Source organism: Bos grunniens, chromosome 7, assembly GCF_055505025.1.
Source record: "Bos grunniens cultivar Pamir isolate PY7600 chromosome 7, Bosgru_T2T1.0, whole genome shotgun sequence".
NCBI lineage: Eukaryota > Metazoa > Chordata > Mammalia > Artiodactyla > Bovidae > Bos > Bos grunniens.
This window is the reverse complement of record NC_141171.1, coordinates 85,164,127-85,174,008: the sequence shown is the minus strand read 5'-3', so window position 1 is coordinate 85,174,008 and position 9,882 is coordinate 85,164,127. Positions and strand designations below refer to the sequence as shown.

The window sequence follows — 9,882 nt, the reverse complement described above, 5'->3', positions numbered from 1 at the left end:
AGGCTTCTGCATTGCCTCAATATGGACCAGGTGTAGTGTGGGAATTCCAACGAAGGCAATCGGCGCTATTGGAGCCAAGAAGTTAGGCTTAAGCATCTTCAGGTGTGTTTTAGGGTAGCAGGAAGTGGGGGCGGAGAGTAAAAGTATGCCCTGACACAGGGGAGTTAAGAGGACAAGCTAAGGGTCAGTGACCGCTCCAAAAACAGTGAAACCCCAACTGAGCCGCTTCCGCGGCAACCCACGCTTTCCCCCAGGGCTGCCCACGCTTTCCCTGAGGAAACTCGATCTCGCGGGATCTCAGGAGTTCCACGCGGCTGGCAGGGGAATCCTGGGTAAGAAACACCGGGCACCAAGGAGGCCGGATTCCCTCATTCCAGAGTCGTCCATGAGGCGTCTGGGTCACGTCACCTGTCATGAAAACCCCAGTGCCTGTAGAGTCCTCACTACCCTTCCCCGACTCAGAGTCACAGAACAGCTGTTCTTACCAGAGGGCCTGGCCAGGTAAGATTAGGAAAAGGTCTTGGGCCAAAGGCAGAAAGGGGTGAACAAGAAATAAAAACTACTCCCAGAGCTACTCCTCCCTCAGAACCACCCCCGCCACCCGACTCTCCCCACCTCAGAACGTCAGTATATATTTGTAAATTGAATGGATAAATGCATAATGTTACATTGTTTACCCTTCCACCGAGAATGACTTGGATTAATTCAGACAATATATTTTAGCCTTCTCAAAGAAGTTGACAGTCCTTGGGGGGGTGTGTGCTTAATCGTGCAGTAGTTTCCAACTCGAATGAATGTTGGTGGACTACTGAAAGAACTAATAATGCTCCCATATCTTTAAAAGGAGAAATTTGAATATTTATATTGATGACTTTCTTACAACTTTAGTTTTGTTCTTAAAAAATTGCTGTTATTCCACTGTTAGCTTTCTAATGGAAAAGGTTATCAGTACATCAAACTGCACTAGATGAAATGGAGTGATAAAACACTAATTTCCTTCTGCTGAATATTTATTCCCTTTCATGTGTATGTTTGTTATATAGAAAAATAATTAATTGAAATGAGTCCTTCTAAAACAAAAAATTAAGTGGGGTCTTTTCACACTAAAATATTTTGTCTCAAATAGATTTGCATTATGATGAGACTCTGCTTGTATCCTGTTTACAAGGTGCTTAGGGCAGGACTTCTGGTGAGTAAGGGTTTATTTATTTTAAATACTCAGAACCTGAATTCAAACTTTATTATTTTTTTAAGAATTCACAGTACTTATTTGTTATTATATTGATCTTATTTTTCTGTTTATACGTGATTGTTTAATGTATCATTTATCTTTTTCTCCAAGTATTTGTAAATCATCTACTGGTTAGTCAGGGGATAAAACAACATTTGATTAAGTGATCAAGTAAGCTTATGGAGACTATGAGGATGAAGGTAGTCCTTGAAGAGGAGAGTTTAAATAGACAAAGGATTAATTAGAATTTCAGACAGAAGACAACAGTGAATGCTACTGTGCAGAGTTTTATATGAAAATCAGCTGATTAAAAAAGTTGAGTTCCATTCTTTCATTTACACACCTATCTATTCAAGAAGCATTCACAGAGTCCATATCATGTTACAGGCATCACATTAAGCGTTTGGAATACAGAATAAAACAATGCACAGTTATTCGCAGTTGTCTCCAAACAATCCCATTGTGTTCATGACATATGTGTAACAGATTTAATATACACCTGCATTATGCATTAAATCTTCACAATCTATAGGAGTTCATCCATAAAGCAGGCTATTGTTGAGCAGATGCTGTAAACAAATGATGTAAAGCTAACTGAGGGAATACTGACAACTCTTGTGACTTACTGAGCCATTTAAAATGAGCAATGAGCCAAAGCAGGAGTCCTACAGAGAAAGAATCAATAATGAATACATTATCATGCATATTTCCCTAAGACAAGGGTAATAATCATGTGGCGTTCACTTCTGTTACTAAATAATTTTAAGGAGCCTTGCCTCCCCTCCCCATGGACTCTAACACACCTATTTCTGGTACAAAATAGAGAGATCTCCACTGCTATTAACACCATAACTCTTAGACTTTAGCTGCCAGTACATTTTTCAGAATCCATCGGCTCATTTAAACCTTCTGAGAGAAAATGGCAATTGAGCATAAGTTTTTCATTAAAGCAGTACGGCACTAACTAGGAGCAATGTGGCATTCCAACATTTTATCAACTGTGATGGAGCCTGAAACTTTTAAAGGATAAATAAGTAAACTGCTTGTCTTCTCTCTCACCTTTCTTTCCAATCTGATATTAAATGCTAACCTTGCTTTTGTTATACTGTTAAAGTGATTCTTCTCATATCCTTTTGCATTATATTATTTAAAAAATTTGAGCATCTATCTTTATCCTGTTATCTATGATTTATATTACTTGCTTTTATCCTTCTCTAGAATTTCCTTAATGTATTATTATTCAGTAGCAAAGTTACATACACTCAATAAATGATGGTTTCATAAAATTCAATATTTACTGGAGGAAAAATTAAAGGAGAAAGAAAACAATAGTGCAGATTATTCTGGCCAAATTTTAACTCACCAGGTTTATCCTCTAGGATGATGGGTACATTGGCCTTCATTGTATTATTCTCTGCATTATTGTACATTTGGAGTTTTCCGTAATACAAATTAAAACTTAAAAATGTATGCACACTTAACGTGATCCTCCAAAGGGTATGATTATTATGGAAAATGTGGGGAAAAACAAAACTGTGTTTTCATCCTATCTGAAAAAGTTACCCAAATAATTTAGTTGCTCCTTAGAAAAAGCATAATCTGTCAATGAAGGATATAACAGTTGCAGTGTCTATGTGTCACTTTGCCTAGGCTATAGTCTTCAAACAGTTACCTAAATTATGTTTTGAAGGTATTTTGGAGATGTAATTAATATCTTTAATCATTTGACTTAATAAGCAAGATTACATTAGGTAATCTGGGGAGGAGAGTTGGTTCTATCCTTTGAAAGGCCTTAACAGCAGAACTGAGGCTTCCCTGAAAGAGAAAATTTCTGCCTGTGAGCTCCTTCAGCTCGTGCCACAGAATTCCAGCTACACTTTTAAATGGTCTGCTGTATGAATTTTGGAGTTTCCTAGCTATCTCTTACAATTGCATAATCCAGTTATTTAATTTCTAGGATTGCAAAAATGAGGAATCATTATAAAGCTTTAGAGGCTTTATAAAATTATTATATTTTTGTGTCCAGATTCACATAGTCTAGACTGTATGTTAGATGGAGTTAGGCTATAATGTCTGCATGTTGACCAATGTCAAGCATTTTCAAAGAATATAAATTATAGGTGATTTTGTATATGTAATTTAAGTACAAGTTGAAATTTAAGAATCATGATCTAGAAAAGGAAAATTTTTAAGAATGTCTTTTGAGAGGCCTGAATTTTCAAACCATTTTGCCTTGAATATAACTTTTATTAAATTCCCAATAATGACTCAGTGTTGTTTAGGGAATTATAAACTTGCATTCAGAGTTCACACTGTTTTGCTTCAGTATTAAATCTATATTACTTTAATGCATGTTAATAGAATTTGGTGTAATGAGGAGTAAGAAGAGGTGCATCTCATTGGTGTAAGGGATAATTTTCAGTATTACCAATGGAAGATAAATATATATGTGATTTGACCTCCTGATTTGCTGATAAGAATTGAATTAGATACCTCATTTTACTTTGGCACTTTAATTCCTGAAAATATGACTCATCAAGATGCATACCTCACCAACCAGCTTCAGAGAGAAGCTTCACACGTTCATGTTGATCTCCCTCCAGAATTGGTGGGCAGTAAAATAAAAATTAAAAGAATAAACTGCCCCCTTGTCACATATGGCAACTGACATTTCCGAGGACCAACACATTCTCTTTTACTATCTTGACATCTGGTTATTGTAGAGTCAAGAAATAAATGTCATTCTTTCCTGTTGGCCATGATTTTACTCAATCTAGGCAATTTTCCATCCTTTTCTTTTGGGATTTACTCCTCAACGTGCCTCCAAATTCTGGACAAGAGGAGGATAAGTCGCATTTCCTTTTACACTTCATTAGCTTTAACAAATACGTAGCTGGCACTTATACAAACACTATCTCACCTGCTGTTCTGTTCCTTGCTATATTGCCTTCCTGCTGTTTTTACAGGTGGTGTTTAGGCAGTGCTATTCTGAGATATATCATCGTTACTGTATCATTGTCACAGACTTGCAGACAAAAATCTGGGGACAAAAGTTAACTTGAAAAAAAATTACAATCTAAATATTCAAAGCTCACAGGCATAAATGGAAAATAGTGTATATTTAAGACCACTATCAGCTTCCAAAATCATTGGAAAGAAATCACTGTTGTCTTCTTTGCACCGACATTACTGTTACACTATTAGTTTAATGTGAAATCCTCCATATTTACTAATGCACTGAAGTTTTCGAGTGCACTGTCACCAGTACTAAAATAGTCCACATGTGTTCCACCTTTATGCACCATTTCCGTATAGCTATTTGGAGTTTTGCCACTGTTTAGTGTTAAACATAATGGTCATGATCAGTTGAAAACAAATTTTATGATATCTCTTTTTAGGGTAATAATGAAAATACAAAGTCAGCCCTTTAAATTGAAAAAAATGAAGCCAGATGCAAAGTTAAATGTAGATCAACCCTTTATAAAAAAAGAAGTAACAAAATAAACTAAAATAAATTTTTCTCTTTGATAAATTAACACATTTATTCATTAAATAAATAATTATCTATATCATGTGCCAGGCCCTGGGGAGCAGTATCACAAAGGGTTCACTGTCCTGGTCTTGGATATAGTTAACTTCAGAGTTGGGGTTAGGTCTCACTGTGGCTAGCCTTCCTGACACAGAAATGAAAAGGGGCCTGCATAAAGACTAAGGCTCCAAAAATCTGCCCTTTTTACTGTCGCCCACTCCCACCCTTTCTCTTTCTTCTCCTAAACCCTCTGCCCTGGGACTCTCTTGTCATTAGCACATGGGGAGATATCTGGGAGAATATTGCATGACCAGCCATACCTTGCCTCTGACAGAGGTTCTCTCGACCGAGATCATGGAACGGGATTTAACTTAATCAACTTAACTGCTCCAGTATTTGAAACCTTTTGCTATTGGCTGTTGTTATAGAAATTTAGATTATATTCCTTGCATTCTGTGTAATCTCTAAGCTTGCCTTTTGTACTCAAGCTAAATGTGACACTGCTCACTTGCCCTCATCAGAAAAAATACCCATTTCTCCTTTATTTTAGGAGTTTCTCTAACAGTGAAATAAGAAACAAAAAGAAATGAAAAATGCTCAAAATTGGACAAAGAAAAAAATCAGTGTGAAACATGAAAACAACTGAAGTCAATTGACTATATTAAAAATTCCATATTCTTCATGTCCAGTGTTTCTAGGCAAGTATAGCTGAAGTTAAATTCTAAATTGAAAAAAAAAATGCAATGCAAACAAAACAAAATTAGTATTGTCACTGCTAATTAATGAATGTAATTTTGTTCCATTAAAAATTACTCTATATGTTAACCAGAAATGAAAATTTTTGTCTTTGGAGAAAATAACAAGAACTCTCAGAATGTTACTGCTCTCCAGCTGTTTAAAATCAGGCAGTCAGTGTCAGCTGCCCTTCTCTACTCCCACCCCATTATCTCAAAAAAAAAAAAAAAAAAAAAATCATGTGTCTTCTTCTTTTCCGGAATGAAGGAATATGCCATTTTCAGTGCCTATGAGTTGCTTCTTCTAGAGAGCAATCAATTATTGATTGTGTGAGATTTGATAAATAAAGCCAAATGTAAGTAGGTGATTAATCATTCATTTCTGATTCACCTTGAGAGAACTGTACAATGATAAGAAAAGCAAAACATTAACTGTGTTCCAGTTCAGTCAGTGCAAATTCAGCAGATGTATGCTCTATACAGTTCATAAGGATTCTTTCATTGTCAACTGATGCATTTGATGTATTAAAGTACCTAGATAAGAAAAATGACATCTTGAGGGTACTTGCTATGTATTAGCAACTTTATATACTTATATGGGTTACTGTGCTAAACATCATTCTTTTTTTTTTTTTTGAAAGGATGAGGCTTAGCTGGCTGGTTCTGACATTGACTGTATTACTTGTTTGCCATGTGACCTTGGGCAGGTTTTTAACCACCAATTCCATTTCCTCATCTCCAAAGTGGGGACATAGGAGTTATTTCATAAGACCGTTATGAGAACACAATCAGAGAATCAGAACCAGTAGGACCTAAAAAGCATGCAAATATATTAAATACATTTGTTACACTGACTTGATCTTATATAATTGTAGGAATTAATTAAATAATCCTGGTGGAGACTGTTGTCTCCACATCTGATGCCAGAGCTCAGAATCCACAGGTCAGGCAGTAAGGAAAGGAAGATAGATACAAGGTGGGAAAGATCAAGGGCAGGCTGGAACCCACAAGCTTGAGGGAAGGAGAGCAATTGCAAACTCAGCTGCTGGTTCACACCAGTGAGGTGAATCTGCTGAGCAGCATCAGTGTGCACCTTTGGTAAGGAATGTCTGCTACTTCCAAATCTTCTAATCATTCTTGTGACCTCCCCTTACCAGAAACATACAACAGTGAATTTGGGGAAATGTAGTTCATCCTGAGCAAGTTGACACATTTTTATAAGTATTCCACACACAAAGGTGGGCATATATCATACGTTTGATTTTTCTTTTACTAACTAATTGTGTTTGTTGTATTATTTTGTTTTATAATTTACTTGCTTTCACCCAGAAATTTAATAAGACTCAGGACAGATTTTATGAGTGTGGAAGACAGTTTGTCAAATTGGAATGAGGTAGTCAGACTTAGAAAAAGTGTTAATTGACATAAAGTAACAATTTATAATGAATTTATTATAAACAAACTTCACAGTTAACAGAAAATTCATTAAAAGTTGAGATATCTAAACTTTATAAATCTGAGGCAACTTCAGTCTCTCTGTCAACTAAGATAAAACCTACCCAAATATATCCCATTTTCAGCTCTCTTCCATAGAATGTCTTAGAATTTAGTTCCAGCTTTTCTAGTACTTATTTACTCAGTTATCTTCTAGGAGGATAGATTTTATTTTGAGTAGGAGATTCCTTTTATACATAGATTCTGTACAGGACCACTTTATTCTTGCTGAGGGATAGATTCCTTTCTTGTTCAGTTCAGTCACTCAGTCGTGTCTGACTCTTTGCGACTCCATGAATCGCAGCCCACCAAGCCTCCCTGTCCATCACCAACTCCCGGAGTTTACGCAAACTCGTGTCCATCGAGTAGGTGATGCCATCCAGCCATCTCATCCTCTGCCATCCCCTTCTCCTCCTGCCCCCAATCCCTCCCAGCCTCAGGGTCTTTTCCAGTGAGTCAACTCTTCGCGTGAGGTGGGCAAAGTATTGGAGTTTCAGCTTTAGCATCAGTCCTTCCAATGAACACCCAGGACTGATCTCCTTTAGGATGGACTGGTTGGACCTCCTTGCAGTTCAAGGGACTCTCAAGAGTCTTCTCCAGCACCACAGTTCAAAAGCATCAATTCTTTGGTGCTCAGCTTTCTTCACAGTCCAACTCTCACATATATACATGACCACTGGAAAAACCATAGCCTTGACTAGACGGACCTTTGTTGGCAAAGTAATGTCTCTGCTTTTGAATATGCTATCTAGGTTGGTCATAACTTTATTTCCAAGGAGTAAGCGTCCTTTAATTTCATGGCTGCAGTCACCATCTGCAGTGATTTTGGAGCCCAAAAAAATAGTCTGACACTGTTTCCACTGTTTCCCCATCTATTTCCCATGAAGTGATGGGACCAGATGCCATCATCTTAATTTTCTGAATGTTGAGCTTTAAGCCAATTTTTTCACTCTCCTCTTTCACTTTCATCAAGAGGCTTTTGAGTTCCTCTTTACTTTCTGCCATAACGGTGGTGTCATCTGCATATCTGAGGTTATTGATATTTCTCCTGGCAATCTTGATTCTAGCTCTGCTTCCTCCAGCCCAGCATTTCTCATGATGTACTCTGCATATAAGTTAAATAAGCAGGGTGACAATATACAGCCTTGACGTACTCCTTGTCCTATGTGGAACCAGTCTATTGTTCCATGTCCAGTTCTAACTGTTTTTTCCTGACCTGCATATAGGTTTCTCAAGAGGCAGGTCAGTTGGTCTGGTACTCCCATCTCTTTCAGAATTTTCCACAGTTCATTGTGATCCACACAGCCAAAGGCTTTGGCATAGTAAATAAAGCAGAAATAGATGTTTTTGAGTAAATGTATCATTAATTGCTCAATTAAGTTTATCCTCACTTGAACAAGTATAAATTTAGGTACTCTGACAGTGTGTTGAATATGTTTAATTTTTAATGAGTATTAGTTTTTTTCTTCACTAGTCAATATTAACTTTTGTTTTTTAATAATAATGTTCTGACTATTTAAGTTCTTCTGTTTAACTCTTATAATCTAGTGCATTTGTCCCTTTGTGCCTTGAGATCTTCATGGAATTGAAGAACCTTCATAGTCACAAGCCCTGAGTGCTTAGAGCAGTCTCAATGCAGTCTATATTTAATAACATCAACTCAGATGTTCTCTTTAAATGTATTTAGCTCCTACAGAATGGGATTAAGATTTATTACAAGGTCTTTTATGGAGATCAGGATTTGCATTTTTTTAACAAATTGAGATTTGTATGGATTATACTTTCAGAACATTATATTAGAAAATACTCTGTCAAGTAAGCCTGGCTTCAGAAAGAGAATAATATATGTAGACATGTATAGATGCAGCAGGAGAAAGTAATGCCCAAAGGGAGTGTGAGGAATGTTGAAACTATTCCAGCTTTCTCTATTGCAGAGTTCTGCCTAAGAACATTTGACATCTCTTTGCTTAGTGCATTTTGAGTTCCAGAATCCATTTTTAGTACACCATGCTTGATTTATGGGTGTTTACTAAGAATAATAACTCAGACAGTATTTGTTCATGAACAATATTTGCCCTTAGAAATTTATAGAAAATATTTTCTTGCAGAGGCCAGAGTCATTGAACTCTTGTGTGAGAAATGAGGTAGTCATCATATTTAGATTCTTAGAGGTTGTTTTTTTGTCAAAACTAGAAGTCATTCAAGGGCTTCCATTGTGTTTACTTCTTGAAAATTTACAACTTGAATGTAGTCCATATCAGTGTTCCCACTTCTCAATAAATATTTTTCAGCATTGTAAGTTTTGCCACTATAAGAAATATAGATTTATTTCTCATTTTTGTTTTGATGTGTATTTTTATGTTTATTAACATTTTAAGTATTCCTTCATATTTTCATAAGCCTTCTGAGATATCTTCTTTAACAAATATGTTGATCATATCACTTAATTTTCAGTTGTATTCCTACTATATTAATGTTGATTTGTAGAAGTTCCATATATATTTTAGATATTAATCTTTTATTGATTTCATCTTTGACAAATATGCTCATCCATTGTCAATTAATTTTCTTATTAAGAGGTTAAGGATTTTCTATTTGTAATTAGTGTATTAAATTTTACTGTATATTTAGATTAACTTTTTCCTTCTCTCACCTTGCAGAGACTCAATGAACCATTTAGTCTGAGGTCTTCCAAATATGAGTCTGGGAAACTTCTACTCTTCCCTTCTTTCTCTTTTTATTTTTCTCTTTATTATATTCATGTTTTTTGGATATCCATACTTCTGTTCTCTTTATGTCTTAATTTTTCTTTTGTTTCCTATATACCATTACTCTATCACAATATTTTCTGTGAAATTTACTCCATATGGTTGATCATTCAACTCAAAATTCAT

At 36.0% G+C, this 9,882-nt stretch overlaps 1 long non-coding RNA gene across 3 annotated transcripts in view; it reads left to right on the top strand.

Annotated features, from left to right (window-relative positions):
• Positions 1 to 289: 289 nt before the first annotated feature.
• Positions 290 to 9,882, top strand: part of LOC147369910 (uncharacterized) — a 237,439-nt gene continuing 227,846 nt past the window's right edge. For 2 of the 3 annotated variants that reach the window (XR_015168100.1, XR_015168099.1), the window contains exons 1-2: positions 298 to 501; positions 1,127 to 1,189. This is a non-coding gene — a long non-coding RNA (uncharacterized LOC147369910). Of the gene's footprint in view, positions 502 to 1,126; positions 1,190 to 5,310; positions 5,593 to 9,882 lie in introns of those variants that run through there. The other variant, XR_015168098.1, reaches the window with a different exon arrangement.